Source organism: Equus quagga, chromosome 6 (genome assembly GCF_021613505.1).
Source record: "Equus quagga isolate Etosha38 chromosome 6, UCLA_HA_Equagga_1.0, whole genome shotgun sequence".
NCBI classification, from domain to species: Eukaryota; Metazoa; Chordata; class Mammalia; order Perissodactyla; family Equidae; genus Equus; species Equus quagga.
In genome coordinates, this window is record NC_060272.1 from 93,861,494 (window position 1) to 93,882,870 (window position 21,377).

Sequence of the window (21,377 nt, forward strand, 5' to 3'; positions counted from 1 at the left end):
AATGTAGGTAGTCCATCTCTAGAGCCTATGTACTTACCTTATCATAATATAACCTCTCAAAAATAGCGTATCATTTAGTGGTGAGCACACTTGATGGTAACGCTCTTTGAGTATCAGTAGCTAGATACAGTGTACAGGATACCTGAACAACCAGAACATAAACAGTCTCTCTGCATATGCTCTGCATTGCCTTGTATACCTCTCTAACAATTGTGTTTGCCATTCTGGAAGAGGTTCCTCCACTCTCCAGTTAATCTCCCCAAGGCCATGGCACCTTTCTGTGCTGCGATGAGCATTCTCTTTCAGTATTTCATTAAGATTCCTGCAGACTTCTCTTACTTTTCTTTTTATTCTACCAGTTGTGATGGAGAGTTTCAGTTGGTTCTCAGTTCCACATATACCCTTTTCTACCACCAGAAGTGGAAGCTTGCAAACTACATTTCCCAGACTCCTTTGCCAGCTGGCTTCCTGCTAGGTTCTTCCAATGGGAGATATTGTGAAAGACTGGAATTGGGAGGGGGAAAGCCACCATTTTCTTTCTTTTGTCAGCACCTGTGGGCAGCACAGAGGCAAGCACCTGTAGGGGGATGTGGGCTCCAGTAGCGTCTGTGGGTTCGAGCATCATTAGCAGGGTTACAGTGGCAGTGGGAGGTGTGGATTCCTGGGATGCAGCTCGGAGGAAAAAGCAGATTCCTAACCTTTTGACAACAGCATCCTTCTCTCTTTTGCTCCTCAGGTTCACTTTCTAACAACTGTGTAGTCAATTTTCTGTATTAAATTCCTCTCCACTGGAAATATCTAGATTGATTTCTATATTCCTTGTACACACTGACTTATGCATCAATATAACAACATAATAGAACACTAAATTTTTTTTAAAAATGAAAAAATTCACATGCTTGCCCCAATGACAAATAAAACTACTGCATTTTCTCACATTTCCTTCCAGGCTTTGTCCATAAGACTGAATACATTTTAGGTGCTGCTCTAAATGTATTCAGCCTTACGGACAAAGGAAAAAAAGTTGAAGTTCAAGTTCTGTTTGCAAAGACTATCTCAATTTCTACAGCACATGAAAGAAGTAGCAGTCGTATAGGTATTATGACCCAGTATGTAGATTTTCCATTACCAGGGACACATCACTTAAGTTAAGGAATTAAAAATAACAAACAATCGGGGCTGGCCCCGTGGCCGAGTGGTCAAGTTCGCGTGCTCCGCTGCAGGCAGCCCAGTGTTTCGTTGGTTCGAATCCTGGGCGCGGACATGGCACTGCTCATCAGACCACGCTGAGGCAGCGTCCCACATGCCACAACTAGAAGGACCCACAACGAAGAATATACAGCTATGCACCGGGGGGCTTTGGGGAGAAAAAAGGAAAAAATAAAATCTTTAAAAAAAAATAAAAAAAAAACAAACAATCTTTTGCTTCTTTCAGGTTTTAGATTAGGCTGTACCTGCATTTGGATATCTGATATTTCTTTTGCTCAACAAATTGAGAAATTAGGTTAACATTCTCGTTCTTACATTTCTTAACTATAAAATGGGGATGATAACGCCTAGCAATGGGATTGTTTAGAGAATTAGGTAAGATATCTGTGTGCCTGGTGACTAGTATAATTAATGTTATCATATTTCCTCAGTTCTAAATTGCTATTGATTTTAAGATGCATAGCTGCATTAAAATGTTTTTAGGACTATGAAGTGCTATGAAGAACTCCAATGCAGTAAATGAATACATAAAATACAAAAGGGGTCATTTAAGTATCATTCAAATATGGAAAAAAAAATAGACCCCGGGGTAGGGGAAGGAATGCATCAGTTACCTTTCTGGAGGCAAATATCTGATTTAATTAACTTAACTTTGCTTACTTTCACCCCGCCTTTTATGGAGGATAAACAATTCTACAGGTTAAAAAATTATTGGGTCCAAAATAGAATGTAGGAAGAGGAGAGAAAGATAATTTAAAACATTTTGGTCATTTTCTTTCTCTGGACCAGCTCTGTCCAATATAGTGATCACTAGTCACATGTAGCTATTAAATATGTGGAAAATGCCTAGTCTGATTGGCTGTAAGTATAAAATAAACACCAATTTTGAACACTTAGTAAGAAAGTAAGAACATAAAATGTTGCAGTAATGTGTTTTGTATTAAGTAATTGCTGAAATGATAATTTATTTTCATTTTCTAATTTTTAAAAATTGTAGTATAATACATGTAACGTAAGCTTTACCATCTTAACCATTTTTAAGTGTACAGTTCAATGGCGTTAAGTACATTCACATGGTTGTGCAACCATCATCATCGCTCATGCACAGAACTCTTTTCATTTTGCAACTGAAGCTCTGTAGTCATCAAACCTCCTGTCTCCCTCACAAGCCCCTGGCAGTCACCATTTTACTTTCTATCTCTATGAATTTGACTACTACAGATTAAAATGATACTATTTTGAGTTTATTGGGTGAAATAAAACATAATTTTAAAATTTACTTTTACTTTTTATTTTTTGAAATGTGCCTGTTAGACAATTTAAAATTACAATCTATTTCTGTTGGGCAACATTATTTGCCATATATGGCTATTTACATTTAAATTAATAAACATTAAATAAAATTAAAATTTCAGTTCCTCATTTGCACCAGCCAAATTTCATGTTCTCAATAGCCACATGTGGCTAGTGGTTACCATATTGAACAATGCAGGTTAGAATATTTTTATCACGACAATAAGTCCTTTTGGACTGTACTGCTCTAGAAAATCCAACTCAATAAAGAAAGAACCAAAGAAAAACAAGGAAATCTGAAACAAGGTCAGGGTGGTTGCGCAAATAGTTCTTGCAGCCAACAAGGGAAAGTGACAATTAATTTATTATGCAAAGATTAAAGAGTATTGTGAAATTTGAAAACTACATTATTTATTCTAAAACACTTGGGCAACAACAGACAGCTTCAGATGTTTCTCCCATGAAATTTTAGACGTTGCCACCAAACGTACAACACACTGCTGTGTACTGTCACAAGTCAGCTAAAACACATGTAAACATACGTCATGTCAGTCATTAAGAAGAAGGGTATAATTACACTTTTAAATGTGGCAAAGCATTTTGAAAGTAGCGTATAATTTTCTAGAGCAGGAACCTTTGTGAGCATATCTTTCCCTGAGTGTTTACACAGCCTGACATCTTCAGGTTTGTTCATATCAAGAGCCCCACTGTGAACAAGCCAGCTGCAGACAAAGGAAGCAATTTGTTCTTTAGGTGCCACTTCATGGAGAGAACCAGAAGGAATGGTGAAGTAGGCACAGAGTCACAGACAGAAAATCAAGGCAGGAGAGGGTACCACCAGATTAGAGTGAGCAGCTGAAAGCTTTGTAAGGTCTGCTCATATTAAAGGAATACATTTTTAATAATTGCTTGTGACCAAGATAACAGATATGTAGTTTATCCTATAAAAGTTGGTGCCTTTACACTTTTTTTTTTTACAGCTCTATTGAGGTATTATTGACATACAAAAGAACCGCACATATTTAATGTATGCAATTTTATGAGTTTGGACATATGCATAAACCCATGATACCATCTCCACAAACAAGATAGTAAGCATATCCAACACCTCCCAGAGTTTTCTTGTGTCCTTTTGTCTTTTTCGTGTCATAGTAAGAACACGTAGCATGAGAGCTACCTTCTTAACATGTTTTTAAGTGTACAACACCATACTGTTAACTGTAGGCACGATATTGTACAGCTGATCTCTACAGCTTCTTCATCTTGTACAACTGTAACTTTATACCCACGGAACGACAACGCCACATTTCCCCGCCAGCCCCTAGCAACCACCATTCTATTTTCTGCTTCTATAAGTTTGGCTATTTTTAGATACCTCATATAAGTGGAATCGTGTAGTATTTGTCTTTTTGTGACTGACATTTCACTTAGCATAATGCCTTCCAGGTCCATGTTGTTACAAATAGTAGGATTTCCTCCTTCTTTAAGACTGAATAATATTATATATATGTGTATATATGTATACGTACTATTACATACATATATAACATTTTCTTTATCTCAGATCCCTCTGAGGACACTAATTATACTTCTATTATACTTTCTCTACACTCTCCTTGGGATTAGAGTATAAATTCTATTTTCCTCAAGTTTTAGTTCTCCTCATATTTCCCACTTGGTCTATTGTTTTTTCTAAAATTTTTGTGATTCTTGATCAGATGCTCACCTTTTCATCTAATATTCTTGATGTGTGTGTATTATTAAGGATGGCATACAGACTTCCTGTTTCTTTCACCCTTAGGACATGGTCATTGAATTAGACAGTCTTGGGTTTGAACCGTGACTCTATTAATTAAAAAAATTTATGTAAATTACTATAACTTTTTTAGAAGAATAAAATCAATTGCATCAGCTCTAAAATGAACCTACAAAGAGAACAAGATTAATTATTATAACCCAAGAATTTGAACTTATATTAATTTTCTGATATGTGGAACTATAGAGTAAGAGAAATTGATTACTGGAGAAATTCAGAGGAATATTTACTATATAAGTTCTTGATAAGTATCAGATTTATTTAGTAGAAATGAAGTGAATAAGTAAAACAATTAACAAACATGTACTGGAATTCAAGCTGGCTATCACAAAACGGAGACAAAACGGGAAGTGAGAACAGCCAGAATTGTGGAATATTTTGTTTCACTGATGGCAGGAGTGAAGTGAGCCGAGAGCTCAGCGGTACTTTTGCCAAGTGGAGTTAAGGTTTAGTAAAGGTCACACCACATATGAACCACTCTTGTTATCCCTGGTAACAGGCCCATCTCTATAGACTCCTAGCATGTGAATGAGAAAAAAAGACTTGTAAATTAAATAAGCAGTGATTAGTTGGGGAGGCTTTTTTGGGGGAAAGATCTGGGGAGGAATTAGGGAAGAGTTTATGTCACACAATGAAAGTCATGAGAGAAAGAATCTGTCATGTTTATAAGGGTTAACCAGGGACTGCAGACCTGCCAAATGTTGGGTCTGGTGTGTATCTGTTGCTTGAAACACAGGGTTGCACTTCGTTATAGTATAATCTGTTCTATAAGTTGGCCCAACTGGCTGAGGGAGTAAGGTCCTGAGAAATGGGAGCACTCGCTCTGCCGGTGGCCTGTAGAGGTTGCCTTGAGTTAGGTACACTTGTAGCTACCCACTGGATGCACTGCTCTTCCTTTCTGCTCCCTTGCCGTGCAGCAGGAAGATTGCCCCTGTCCAGGATGTTGGGAGAGAGAAGGCGTAGATGACAGAGAAAGATAAGAGTCTAGCGTAGAAACCAAAAGTCGCGTAAGACTCTTCAATCTATAGGCAAGAATTAAGAAATACCCTTTCTTTCACAAACAGTATTCTCTTGACCTTCTCTATCAGACGTTAAGATTTTACTAAGCTGTGTTATCACACCCCAAAATTTCTAAGTGCTACTTCAACGTTGTTAGTCCTATTTTTGTTCCAAAACAAATGCCCTTCAGCTTGAAGAATGACTTCCGTAAGCATTCTGGTCAGAAACCTGTGGATTTGATATGTAACTGGTTTCACAGCTTAGATCACAGCTTATCCTCACAGAAGCCTGGTTTATAAAAGACCCCTGGAAGCACATTTTCTTATCTATAATGGCCAAAGAGCCATTGATGCTTGTGATGCTTGGAGCATCTCCATGGATACGTCAGTTATTGTAACAATCTGTATAACGATAGGACCCTTTGCAGAGATATTATTATCTGCGACTTAAAGTACATGGGACTATCTTCTGGAATACCTCTCTTTTTTCCCCTTACTTTGTCCTTGGCTTTTCATTTGTTTGTTTGAGGAAGACCAGCCCTGAGCTAACATCCACCACCAATTCTCCTCTTCTTGCTGAGGAAGATTGGCCCTGAGCTAACATCCATGCCCATCTTCCTCCACTTTACAGGTGAGACGCCACCACAGTATGGCTTGACAAGTGGTGCTCAGGTCTGCACCCAGGATCCAAACCAGCGAACCCCAGGCTGCCGAAGTGGAGCATGTGAACCCAACTGTTATGCCACAGGGCAGGCCCCTGTCCTCGGTTTTTTGGGGGGATGTGAGCTATGGTCATAACTGATATTCCTCCATCTACACTCAATCTTCTGGATTATTCTGTTTTTATCAGGTGAATCTGCATTCAACAACCTTCAATGGTTCCCCAGTGTCTACAAAATAAAAACCAAACTCCTTGCTTTGTGTTGAGTGGATGCACAAACCCTTGCTCCCCGAAATACAGCTCTTCAGCTTTTTCCTCTGGGTGCCTTATAGTATTTTCCCTCCTTGCTTGTCCTGGTAAATGTATTTGAGTGGAAGACTCTAATGCATCCCTTCAGTCTACCCACACTTTCAAGCTTATACCTTCTTCCCTAGGCTGTTGTGGTCTCTACTGATCTCTCTTTTTTTTCAACTGAGACATAATTGACATATAACATTATATTCATTTCAAGGGTACAACACAATGATTCAGCATTTGTATATACTGTGGAATGATCACCAGAATAATTCTAGTTAACATCTGTCACCACACATAGTGACAAAATTTCTGTTTCCACTGATCTCTTTTAACATCCTTCCACATAATACCTAATATAAAGAGCTTAAAATAGTGCTTATTAATAAAATGATCACAAACAGCCATGTTTTCTACTTTTCTCCCTTTATGGTTACGTGTTCTCAAGGACCATCTTTAACTCATCTTTGAACCAGCGCAGTACCTAACCCAGTGCCCACTCACAGTAGTTCCTTGACAAACATTTGTTAAACAACTTAAATAGTGCCATGTGTTAATCACTGGCAATTGTTTTTTGTTTTTTTTTTAAGATTTTATTTTTCCTTCTTCTCCCCAAATCCCTTCAGTACATAGTTGTATATTCTAGTTGTGGGTCTTTTTAGTTGTGGCATGTGGGACACCACCTCAGCATGGCCTGATGAGTGCGGCCATGTCTGCGCCCAGGATCCGAACCGGCGAAACCCTGGGATGCCAAAGTGGCGCGCGGGCACTTAACCACTCGGCCACGGGGCTGGCCCCTCATTGGCAATTGTTTACAGATGTTTTTCACTGGCACAATTGGAAAAATATTTACGAGAGCTGTCTGTTCATTGAAGACATAGATAGATACGCCATTGCCATTGGCAAGTAAGTTGCCCTTTGGTACCAATTCAACATATTGGCTGAGTCATAATAACCTTTTTTTTTTGTCTCTGTTATTTATATCTCATCTCATTTAGCTTTTGACTTTAGTATCAATTATGTTCTCTTCATATTCTTGTCTCATCCTTTACATTTGATGCCTTTGTTTTTTCCCCAAGAATGGCCTTGTTTCCTCCCAAGGAGGATTTTAGAGAATCGCTCCTTTTTTTGCTGTGTTTCCCATGGCCTCAACACGCTACATCCTTTCAACATTCCCCAATCCTTGTTTTCCCAGTTTTGTTCCCCTCAGGGACTCTCAACTGACTTCCGTTGTCCAGAGGTGAGACCCAGTGAATTGATAAACTTGGGAGAGAATTACCTTCCCATATCTCTCAAAGAGGGATATATCTGCTTTTTTCATAGAAATATCAGGGGATTTAAATAAATCAATGTGTAAGATAATGTACAAACTCTAAATTGAGAGTCATACAAATCTAGGGTTATACAAATAATTAAAATTATACCATTGAATGTATTCTTTCTTCCTTGGTAGCACATCTTCTGCAGGACCTAACAACACAATTTATCCTTAGCAAGACAAATACTTTAAAAGAGATGCAATGTTTTATCTTGCAATGAAATTCTCTGTTTAGTTTTGTCTTTCTCATAGGGTCAGCCCCAGGCGTTAAAACTGGCATTAGTCAAGGTAGTAATGACAATTACAGAAACTGAGCAAAAGGGAAAAAAAGGCCCTTCCCCAGCCAGATTAATGGGAGAAAGCTTAAACCTCTGAAGGGAAGATTTTGAAAGTGTTTGTGAAAATCCCTCTTACTGGGTCACCATTACTCAAAGAAGGGCCTGCTGAAAATAAGAAATTCACAGCTATCCTGCTGACACGGAGAGAAAGAAAACTTCAAAGTAAACCTTGAAGAAATGATTTTTAAAGTAGTAGAGTTGAGGCTTGACCCAGTAATAGATTTTGAAAGGGTGTTTGGTATCTCTGTGGTAAGTCGGGATGTCCAACAGACAAGGCTCCAGACCCGAATACAACGAGGCTCGAGGCGCCTTCGTGGTGATATTGATTGACTATAAACAAAGACAGACGAAAGTAACTAGAGTAGCAGAGAAAAATGTATTTTGGGGAAAAAAGTTATTATCCTCCTTCCAGATAGCTAATACTACAGCCGTAGAAATTCACTTTACAACAAATGTTTTTTCAGATCCTGCAATGTGCCAGGCACTGGATAAAAGACACATTTCTAAGCCCCAAGGCATTTTCAGGCTAGTTTAGGTATTTTAGAGAGGTCGGTGGAAGGAGGGAATAATCTATGGCCTCTACACAAAAAACAAACCTGCCACTTTAGCATTATCAATACCCCACCCCCTATCGAGTTGCTCTGAAAAAAGAACTATGCCACACAAAATGGCTCGTTTTGTTTCTGCCACAAAATAAGCGGGTAACTTAGAGCAGTTACTTCACTTTCCTGCGTCTTACTTTCTTCTTGGCCAAATACCACCGGGCAGAGTCAGGGGCCACAGGGGGAGGAGGAAGACTGTAAACAAAAATTATTTCTAAATCGTCTTTTAATTCTGTAACTTAAATTTGGTCGGGAATTGATATGCAACACAGCATTAGGATGTGATCTTTGATGATCTCTGTGAACAGAATACGAACTCTCCTTCACGAGAATCAATTTGTATCAAACCTGTTGGTGGAGTTATTGACGACAGGAGGGGGTTTTGCCACAATGTCACTTTCCTTATCACTCACTCCTGGTCTCACGGTTCCTGGCTCTGAGACAGGCGGAAGTAGGGCAGTATCGGTCACGAGAAAACACAGAGCTGAGGGAAGCCCCTTGTCCTTTGCTTCCCCTTGATGGATATTTTCCAAAGACTAGGATTTAACTGGTTATTTTGGAGTCATCCAATCTGGAGTAAGTCTAGGGAACAGAATACTTAATGGTGGCAGGGGTTTCTCATGATCTGTGTGTATAGGTGCCTTCCAGCCCTGGCAGGGGTCTCCTATCCAAACTGCTGTAGCATCTCCTAAACAGACACCAGGTAAAACTAGAGAAAAACCGAAAAACCTACTTGGAACCACTGTCTTAAAGAGGCAACCTTGTCCATTGCAGACATTTGGGATTTCACAGTTTCCCATCAATTCAAAAAAGTTTAAGCACCAAGTATAAGGCAGGTAGTGTTCCAGAGCTGAGGTCATGGGCAGTAAAGCAAGACAATTTGATCTTGCGATCTGAAGGGTGAGAGAGGCAGTACACACACATCAGATCCAACAAAAAGTAACTTCAGGGGGCGGCGAGGGCCGTCACAAATCGCAGCTCCACACCTGAGTCTGCTATGGCTGTGGCGACAGCTTCCACGCAAGCTTGCCAGCTTGAGCCAGCTTGAAATAAGCACAGCTTGCTCGTGCCTCCCCTTGGGCTGGAGGCCTGCCCTAGAGCATCTCAGCTGGGATGCCCCTGGGGGCCTATGGGGCACTTATTCATGGGATTGCCACCCTGATCCATGGGCGATGGAACATAAATGTGCTTCCCATTTCATCTCCATGGAGGAAAGATCTGAGATGCATTTCATGAGGCACTTCAGAGGGTCCTACCGAAGTGAAAATGCATTCTTGTATTTGCTTTCCTTCCCTGTTTCACTCTCCTGTCCCTCAGTCCTGCTCCTTGAGATCCTTCCCAAATAAACTGCCTGAATGCAGGCTTCCGTCTCATGTTCTGCTTTATGGGGATATCTAGGCTACTGAACCATACAAAACACTTGTGCTTTTGTGATTTTATCCAGATGTACTCCTTACAGCAATGCAGAAAATACTTGATGCAGGGCAGGCAGAGAGGTGTGGTGAGATGGCTGGAGGAAGACACTTGAGGATTATATTGCAAGTACAAAACTTTTTGGAAGTCAAGTGGTTTATATTAAAAATTCATGTGAATTTTGCATTCTTCACAATATTTTCAAGTACATTTTAATATAAAGTTATTAAGATTGTAACACCTCCATAATAACTAAAGTCCTACAGCAGCTTATTGGCTGGCCTACAGTATTGTCACATCCAAACCTTGCTTGATAGCATTCTAAAATGCAAATCTGATCAAGTCGTTCCTTTGCTTATAACTTTAAAAGGGACAGACCATTTGATGAAGTTCTGATGACGTTTAAACTCCCTAACATGATTTATAAGGTCTTGCATAATTTGGCCCCTGCTTATATCCCCAGCCATTTGCTATCCTCTCCTTGACATTTATCATCCAGCCATAATGAATTCCTTTGAATCCCTTAAGCGCTCTGTGTTCTCTTGCCTCCAGGCATTTGCTCATTCTGTTAAGTCAGTCTGTAGTCCTCACCCCACTGCTCTACAATCTGCTCTCAAACCAGATCTTCATTCCTCAGCTTCCTCTTAGAAAAATGAATCTCCGTCTGGGTCTGAGTTAGATGCTCAGCCATGTGCTCCTTCTGCATCCTCATCTTCCTCCGTGGTAGTACATGTTTCACCCTTTTATTCTTGCCTGTTAGCCTGCATCTCCCATGGAATAGAAGTATAGGGCCACAGGTCACTGCATTGGTCCCTGTTGCCTGGTGCCTTGCAGAGTACCAGGAACAAAGCTAACGACTGTCAAGTTAAGGTCCTCAGAGTCACTGAGTTCAACTATTGTTCCTCACACTTGCTGGCTGTATGACTTTGGGCAACTCTTGCAAGCTTTTAGTCTTAGTTTCTTTATCTGTAAATCGTGGGAAATAATAATATCCTGATTGTAGGATGATTGAGAAAAATGAGATAATTCATGCCATTTAACACAATGACTGACCCATAGAAAGCACTTAATAAATGACGGCTACTATTATTCTAATAATTATTATTATAATTATTAGGTATTCAATATATACAAATGAAATGACTGAATGAATGCAAAATAAAAATATTTCATACCTTTTCTCATTTGTTAATGAGCAAGTTATTTTTTCATTGTCTATCAATTTCTTAAAAAAACAGAGCTGAACTGAAGAAGCTAATAAAACGTTTAAGATTCAGCATCCAGGAAATTTTTCTTCACTGCTCCATTGTCACAAAAGCACATACATATGTGGATATGACTGGCACTAGTTTTTTCAGCCTCATTATAACTAGGTAATTAGGATTATAACAAAGGAGAGTGTGGCAGGCTGAGTAACGCCCCCTCCCCTCCTGCCCTCCAAAGATGTCCATGCTGTAAACCCTGGACTCTGTGACTATGTTATTTCACACGATAAAAGGGACTTTACAGATGTGATTAAAGGAGGGATCTTGAAATGGGGAGATTATCCTGTATTATCTAGGTGGGCTCACCAGGATCCTCATAAGAGGCAGGCAGGAGGACAGAGTCAGAGAGAGAAGGTGATGCGATGATAGAAGCAGGTGGCCCAAAAGTGATGTGATGTGAGACCAAGAGCCAAAGAACGATGACGGCCTCTAGAAGCTGGAAGGAACGGCTCCTCCCCTGGAGTCTGCAGAAGGAACCAGTCCGGCCAACACCTTGATTTTAGCTCCATAAAACTCCTTTTCTCAATTGAGATATAACTGACATATAGCACTATATTAGTTTCAAATGTGATAAGACCCATTTTTAGACTCTGACCTCCAGAACTCTAAGAGAATAAATTTGTATTGTTTTAAACTACCAAATTTGAGGTAATTTGTAACAGTGGCAACTGGAAGCAGCTACGGATTTGAAATGTACAGAATATTGACTAGAAAGTGGTTTAACATGGTATTTTTGGATTTCTGAGGATGGGGAGAATGACAAGCATAAATTTATACTGAAGAGATAATCTCTTATGATGTAAAGAGGACAGAAGATAGAACTTTTGCTGGCTATTTAAACCAGTGAGAAGTGCTAACCTTTTCTTATTCTAAACTCCAATAGACATTTATATGTATTTGGATCTGTAACCATGCCATTTTAAATATTGTGGCTCTATAATATATTCTACTATGTGGTAGAACTCGCCTCAACTCGCTATTTTTACTTTCAAAAAATTTTCAGCTGTTGCACATTTATGCTTCCAGGTTAATTTAGGAATATTCTTGTCACCTTAAAGTAAGGATATTTTAATTTTCTTTCGGTTTTAGTGGACTTTAGAGGATTTTTAGGAAATAGAAGTATCTTAATTTTATTGTCTTCTTATTCATCAATAAGGTGTATTTATGTATTTAACTAATTTTTCCCATAAGTGCCTCAGTAGAGTGTTATCTTTTCTTCAAAATGGGTTTGCGTATTTAACACGATTTATTTCTAGGTATTTTGTTGTTGTTCTTATGAATGGAAGCTTTTCTTCCACTGTCACTGCTGTAAACTGAATGCTTGTGTCACCCCCAGTCCTACCCCCCCAATGTGATGGTATTTGGAGGTGGGGCCTTTGGAGGATGACTGTTCATGAGGGTGGAGCCCTCATGAATGATTATTAAAGCTTATGAAATAGACCCCAGAGAACACGCTCATCCCCTCCACCATGTGAAGACAGCGAGAAAACAGCCATCTGGCTATGAACTAGTGAACTAGGAAATAGACTCTCACCAGACACCCAATCTTTTGCCACCTTGATCTTGGACTTTCCAGTCTCCAGAACTGTGAGAAATAAATTTCTGTTGTTTGTAAGCTACACAGTTTATAGCATTTCGCTATAGCAGCCCAAATGGACTAAGACAGCCACATGGCCTTTTTCTTAGCTCGATCAGCTTTCTTTTCATCTCATTTTGCTGTCAAAGGAGCTCATGTTTGCTCTCTTCCTGTTCCACCTTGGTCCACTATGTCACAGGGTCTATGTTCTCTTCTATTTCCATGAGAAATGCATTTGTTGTCCACAATTTTCTTTTGTTTCCTGGGATAAATATACTGCTAGTGTAGATTCTTTATCTTTCTCTTATACATCATATTCTTTTCTTTTTTGCCTTTTTATTTCTAAAGAAAATTTGCCTTCAGTGCATCGGTCCATTGAAAAAAAATAAGCTTGTTTATTTCTGATGGGTGCAATTCTGAGCATTCTATTTGCTCTCTAATAGTGTATGATTTTCCTCTTGACTTCTCCCTTAGATTTCATACTCTTTTGCTATCCTTCCTTTAAAACAAAACTTAAACGATGAACTGGACCTTTTTTACCCCCAAGATATCCAGCAGCTTGGGAAGGGCAAGTGGGGTCAGAATAGCAGATCTTGGCAGCTGCAATTGGTAAAACAGACTGCTTTCCCCAGACAAGTAAAATTAGTATAAAAAATCTTGTTTGTGATATCAGATTATGGAAGGCACATGGAAGTCTGTTCTCACAGCTCCAACTACTGTGGAAATTGGTGTGCACCCACTGTTGGCAGGATATGTTACCATCCCAACCAATTATAGAAGACCCTTGGCTCCTGACTTCGACCACATAACTTTACATGACAAAGTAACAGTATTTTCAACTTTTATCGAAGATTTATTTTTTCACCTGACCTAAATTTTCTTTCAAAAAATTGCAACCTTTGTGTTACCGCATATATGAAATTGAGTGAAGAACATAAAATCTTGTTAAGGGGCAGATGCTGTGCCATAGCTAGTTGCTTTGGCTAGTAAAGCGACTTTCGTACAAACTAGCTTCTCAGTCTATGCCAATTTAATTTCTTGTGGCAGCAAAATTATCAGGCACTCTGTGTTATGGACTTTTGAGTATTCCACAAAGATAATCAAAGTTGTAAATGCTGAATCTTGAGTGCTGACGGTTCACTATATTCACTGTAGCTTTTCAGACTTCAAAATTGCATAAGTAGGTAAGACGTTTCGTGATAAGCCCTGTAATGATGTCAGCTCAGATCATTTTGTAGGTAGAAAAGAATTTCGAACATAAATTTTATCATTTAAGGTAAAAATCATTATATATTCAGAGATAGCTCTCCTGTAACTTGGCCCTTCTGAAAAACTCCTATTCATAAAATAGGCCCGCTTTTCCATAAAGTTGTGAGGAAAATATCTGAAATGCGGTTTAAGGGCCCAAAGACTAAATAGAAATGGTAAAAGACAAGATGGGGGAAGATAGAAAAGATTTAGACTTCGTAATTTTTTCATGTGGGTACTGACGTTTTGCTGTTCACAGGCCCAAGGAAACCACTTTTTCCTGATACCTCACCCACTCAGATTTGCACATAGAGCTAAAATAAGCCTGGCAGAGAGGGTGTAAAGGTCATTGAAGGAGAAAGCCTCCAGAATTCAGCTCACTGTGCAGGACCACTGCTTAACTCCTTTCCTGTGTCACTGCTAACAAGTTTTGAAGTCCCACATCTAAAGGAAATAAAAGGATTCCTAAAGGAAGTTTTCCTTTGCTCCCCTTAGAAATGACACTCCACTTATTCAAGAACCCAGTGAAGTAGGTATTTGAGCAAAGTCACTACAAAGAAACAGTCAACGGGATAGGACAGGCGACATTCAGTAATGTCCTTTGAGACATTCAGTAAGAAGGCAGTTTAAAGATGACCATTTTGACTTGAGAGAGGCAGCCAACTAGTTTTGAAGTCGTATAAAATATAGAGAAATGTACCCCCAATTTTGATGTTATCTTAGTCTTTGTCCTGCACTTGCTGTGCTCTCTCTCACTCCTTACACATATCCTCATTCTCCTTTATTGTGTACTAAAACAAAAACAGATCTCATTCCACACAAACGAAATCCTCTACAAATCTAACAGGGATAGAGGGTTATAAGCTTTTGGACATCCATTCCAAGCATCCTGTTACATTGTAGGACACCTCATTGCTGGAGGAGAAATTCTTACATATCAGCAGGTGAAATCTTATTTGGGTGGTAATATCCTTGACTAAGTAGATACTTAGAGTTTTCTGATATACCAACCTGACAGCTGCTTCTGCGACCTTTAGTTACCTCAGTGCAGTTCCCACTGATGCCATTTCTTTGACTCCCAACACATTCCATGGTTGTGCTCACCATTGACAGATCTGTATGGATATATGGCTTCCTTCACTTTAGAATGAAAAGATGAATCTTGAAGGTAAATACTCTTGGGTTGACATTTAAATAAGTAATTTTGTTTTGGGGAGAAAATAATTTTAATTTATTCTTATTTTAAATCTGTATCATCCTAGTGAAATTGATATCAAGGCAAGATAAAGGTCTTCAAAAATACTTATGTCTTATATGGAGGTTATTAAGAATGTCCAGGGGTCGGCCCGGTGGCGCAGCGGTTAAGTTCTCACATTCTGCTTCTCAGCAGCCTGGGGTTTGCCGGTTCGGATCCTGGATGCTGACGTGGCACCGCTTGGCAAAAGCCATGCTGTGGCAGGCATCCCACATATAAAGTAGAGGAAGATGGGCATGGATGTTAGCTCAGGGCTAGTCTTCCTCAGCAAAAAGAGGAGCATTGGCAGTAGTTAGCTGAGGGCTAATCTTCCCCAAAAAACACCAAAAAAGAATGCCCCTGCTTTAAAGGGTGAAATGTACTGCATTAAGATGATCTCATACATCTATAAACATGTACATGGGCATATATGTGTATATAGGCACATGTTTATATTTGTGCATCTATAGAATGCGTATGTATGAAGAACAACTAGGAAATGTTAACGAATGTTAAACCTGGGTATGGATATACAGGAGTTATTTGTCTATTTATTTCAATTTTTGAATCATTAAAAAATTTCAAATATTGATATCCATATTAAAATTTCAAGGCACAAACAATTTGCATTAAGATTTTCCCCCTTTTATATGAGGCCTTGGACTGTAGGATGAAAGGTATGAAAAATCAGGAAAGCAACCAGCCAGACCAGTCTGCTTTGTGAAAGGCTGCAGCACGGCATGGCGGGACTGGGGATCTTGAAACAGCAGTCAAGTACACATCCTTCCTTTCTTGCCTCTACGCTTCCTGATTCCGTCTGCTGCCTGCTTTTCTGCAGTCATAGCCAATAACATGCTTGGGATAGAATCGGAACTTTTTTCAACTGGAGTCTCCCATATGTTCATTATAGAAAATGTGTTTGCATTTTCACTGCAACACACCGCATATACTGACGCTGCCTGACTGTGAATTCATGGCTGGGAGAGAAGAGGGACTGGCAGATGAAGTGAAAGAAAGTTGGTGAGAAGTGGAATTCCAGCCCAAGAGAGTTTCAGAGTTTCACAGGACTTTGAAGCTCTTCTGCTTGGCATAGCTCTCATTACAGAATGTCTGGTTGTTGTTTCTTCCCTCGCTGGGGCCCTTTTCCATTTAGACATGGCTATAATTTCATCAGTTATAGCAACACGTGAACTTTCTCAGCGTGAGACCCTACGTGAGACAAATGTGTCTAATTTCTGATTGGTTGAGGTCTATCTTTAAAGTGATTTTCTTTTTTCCTAGCCACTGATGGTATTGATTCTTATTTCATGGATGCCGGTCGATTCAGTGTCACTAGCATATTCTATTTTTCCCTTATGTAGATGAATTAATGGATGGATGGTTGAAGAATGGATGGATAGAGAGGGAGAGACAGATTGAGAGAGAGAGGTAATCACATTTTTGTCTTACTTTTGGCTGACCTTAGGGCCGGCTATTAGAGAACACGTGGGAAAGGTCTGGGACACAAATAAATGAGAAAGCTTTATGTACTGAATCCACATTTCTGTGCTGCTTGCAATAGACAGCTGTTTGGAGCTTTGGAGCACCTGTCTTCATAAAAGCCATGACTTTCCTAAGGTTTCTAACTCCTATTAATCAGACAGTGTTGCCATATTATGACCAAATTTATTTTGTTATGGATTAATTGAGATTTTCAGTTGACCACTATATTAGTTTGCTAGACCTGCCATAACAGAGTACCACAAACCAGGTGGCTTTAAACAACAGAAATGTATTCTCTTATGATTCCTGACTAAGAAGTCTAAAGTCAAAATATCAGCAGGGCGTATTCCTTATGAATATTCTAGGAAAGACTCTTTCCTAGCCTCTTCTTAGCCTCTGGTGATTGCTGGCAATCCTTGGTGCTCCTTGGCTTGTAAATGCATCGTTCCAGTTTCTGCCTCAGTCTGCACGTGGCCATCTTCCTTCTGTGTGTATTTCTGTATCTCCACATGGCCTTCTTATAAGGACACCAGTCATTGGATTTAGGGCCCACTCTAATTCATTATGATTCCATCTTAATTTATTACAGCTACAATGACCCTATTTCCAAATAAATTCACATCTTGAGGTTCTAGTTGCCATGAATCTTGGAGAAACCCTATTCAACTCCCTCCACCCAGAAGAAATAAGTATATTAAAAAGGTTAGTCTTTGACCTCGGTGTCTTTGAGTCATCTCCCAGGGCCACCATTCTCTACCTGTGTGACTTCAGAGAATTTACTTAGCCTTTCCCTGGCCTTGGTAAACTGAGGATAATAATATCTACTTCTGGGTAAATTGCTTAAAATAATGCTTGGCACAAAGCAAGAAGTCAATAAACGTTAGTTCTCCTAACATTTTCTTCTTTGTCCTGCAGTTATTTGTGAACTAATATGCATGCTCCACTAGGCAGGGAACTATTGGAAGCCAGGGTCTGGGCATTATCTATCTTAGTGTGCCATATGCTGTCAAGTAGCTGCTTGTTATGTGGCTGTGCTCAGTACACGCTTGCAGATCTGATAGAGAATGGAACCCTTTCAGATTCTATCTGAATTCTTAACTAATATGACAAGTTTTCTCTTGTTCTTTAATGGAGTTCTGGCAGAAGACTTTTCCACCTGCAGAGATCACACATGAGATACACCAGTCAAACATTTTGTGCATTTTCTTTTTTGATGTGTGCACAGAAGAAACCTTTTAACATAATTGTAATACCAGGAAGTTTTTACTTATTGGATACTTAATGTGTGCTAGGCACAGACAATATATTATCTCAATTTCTCATCCTCACAAGAACCATGCGATGTGTTTGCTGTTATTCCAGGTTTACAGAAGAAGAAAGGAAGCTCAGAGAAGCTAAGCCAGCTGTGATACAGAAGCCCACAGTTGTAAGAAGGGACAAGGCTGAGATCTGAACCCACTTTAAGCTGGCTCTAAGGTCCTTAATCTCCCCCCTCTATTGTGTTGTCCTCTTTCTTTTTTATTATAACCATGTGAAAAACTTGAGAAGTAAGGAAAATTGTCTACTATAATTCCAACACCTCATCACAATTTGCTATATACGTTTTGCGTGTTATCTTCTCGTCTTCTCCATTTGCCTATTTTCCATCCTTGATATCATAGTAGACTCACGATTTTGTGACTTGCTTTTTCCATCACCTCAAGTGCTTTTTCACCACATATTTGTCATATACCATGCACCAATTATCACCATTTTTCTTTTTCTTTGAGTGGCAAATAAAATATGTGGCCAATCAAATAAAAATCTTGGTATGTTGTTCGTACTCACCATGTCTTGACCTAATTTGGAAGATATTTTTTCCTTCAAGGAAGAAGGAGAATTCAGGGAAATCATAAATGAGAGCATAGCCATAGATGGAGACAAGTTAATTTTTATTCTGAACTCTGAAGTGATAGTTTCCTGTCATTGTCTGAATAATATTTTCACCTCTTAAACACTTCTGGGTATCATGCTCTACAGAAAAGCCAAAACGGAACAAACTATCACACAGCACACACACACACACACACACACACACATTGAAATCAAGAGGGAAAGAAAGAGAATAAAGATCCCAACAAAACTTAAAAGAAAAATAGAAACTACTGAATCTGTTGGGTTAGCTCTATTACAAAACTGAACATAAATTGTTAGACACACAAAAGGAAGAGAAAATCTTAATCTGTGCAGCAGGTAACTTACTGAATTATGATTTTTGACTTACATGCACTACTAGGAAAAAATCAGGAAGGCTGCGTGCTCTTTGTATTTTTCCTTTTTTCATGTCAAGACCTTTGATTCAGGGGCATTTGGAAAATAAGAAGATATTTGAGGACAAACTCTTTTCTAGGCTTGGTAAAAAAAAGCCTAAATCTATGGAAGACATTGTGCCAGGAGACGCAGAGAGAGGCAGTGCTCTTCTGGGGTGAGTGGAGGGGAGAAAAGAGTGATGAAAGCCAGACGGTAAAGAGAGAGGAGAAGGGAAGGAAAGGGAGGAGACAGGAGGTGGGACGGAGGAGGAAGGAACGGAGAAGATGCTGCCTTTGTGGTTCTCTACTTTCTTTTGAGCAGCTCCAGTTAATCAAGATCAAAACATGTTCTGTTTTGAACTATATGCACACTATATATGTAATTTTAATTTTCATTTTCTAGTAGCCATACTGAAAAAAAGGAAGATGAAACGGGTGAAATTAATTTTAATAAGATATTTTATTGAACCCAAAATATTATCACTTCAGCATGTAATCAATACAAAAATTAGCAATTGGATATGTGATATTATTTTTGTCACACTAAGTATTCAGTATCAAGTGTGTAAGTGTAACCTACACAAGATTTCAATTCAAACTAGCCACCTTTCAGAACCACATCTGACTAGTGGTTATTTTATTGGACCACATAGCTCTTTGTAATAGATATCTGAATTTTTAACTCTTAAAATTACCCTAAAGATTATTCTTAATCTAATTATCGCACTTTAAAAGTGAAATAAAGGGGCTGGCCCAGTGGCACAGCGGTTAAGTTTGCATGCTCCGCTTCGGCAGCCTGGGATTCACCAGTTCAGATCCGCGGTGCAGACCTACTCACTGCTTATCAAGCCATCCTATGGCAGGCGTCCCACATATAAAGGAAAGGAAGATAGGCATGGGTGTTAGCTCAGGGCCAATCTTCCTCAGCAAAAAAAGAGGAGGATTGGCAGCAGATGTTAGCTCAGGGCTAATCTTCCTCAAAAAAAAAAAAAAAAAAAAACTTAGAGAGGTTCAGCAATTAGTCCAAGGAGATGAAGCAAGATAGCTTAAATCCGAGAGTCTGGGGCTACTACTACACAAGTCTATTCAACCCTGGAGTATGCCATGTTTGCTTCTCTTTTGCATAAATGCTGCTAATTCCCTATCTAATATCCCTTCTCCTCTTCTTTTTAATAACTAAACTGTAATATTGGGGAGGGGAGAAGTAATATGCTCAGGATAAATCTACATTTCTCAGCTTCCCTCATGTGTAGGGCTGCTCATGAGACAGTTCTGGCCAATGAGTTAAAAGCAGAAATATGAAGGCAATTTCAGAGTAAGAGTCACTTTTCTGAAATAATGCCTCATCTCTTGTTCGTTATCGTTTTCTCGTTATAGAATGCAGTTGTGAGACTAGAGGTGAGGCTGCCATCTTATGACACTGAGATGACCACGGGCCTGAAAGCCACACTCTACAGATGATGGATGAGAAAGATGGAAGGAGAGTGTCGATGACACGGAGCTGGTGTGCCAGCCATAAACCCTATGCTATCGAACTTCGTATTATCCAAGTATAAACCCTTGTTTGGCACTCACATGCCATACACGTAATTCTTGACTGATATTTTCATTTCAAACATCGTTATTTCAAGATCAGTAGACTTTTACAGTAAAAATTTCAACCAAATACTGATCATTCTCTGAAGGCTAATATTTGTTAGTAAATACGCCAAATATAGGAACAAAAAATAAGAGAAAGATATTATTTTCCCTTTGTAATATACAGACGTCTCGAAAAGAATTTTTTTAATCCTCTATATTGCTGTACAGTTTATTAGAACAAAATATGTTTATATCATAGCCGTGGTACAACCCCATGTTCACGGACGTTAATGCTTGTTAAAATAGAGAAGGAGCTGTCTTCTGGAATGATGACTGATGGTGTACTAGGAGTGATGTGATCTTGGTTCTTTTCATGGTTCTGTCACAAACAAGTTGTCTTTGGGCAATTCAGGTGTAAGTCAATTTCCTCATCTGTAAACCACAGAGTAAGGTAGCAGCACCCTGAGCTCCTGTGCAGCTTTAGCGTTCTGCGCATCTATAGCGGCGTTTCTTCCAGGAGACAGGATTCACAGGCTGATTCCCTCCATGTTTGGCCTTTGGGGCTGTGCTAGTTTAAATTGTTAGCTGAAATTTTTGGCAGTGATAACTCTTAAACATCCACCATTTGCAACTCTGACAGTATTCCTTCTGCTACGGAACCTACCCTTTTAGAAGACTCAACTTATTCAGTATTGCATAAAGCACCTTCACAAAATTTCAAACGAAAAGGATTTCAAGGAAGTCAGATTTAGTACCTACTT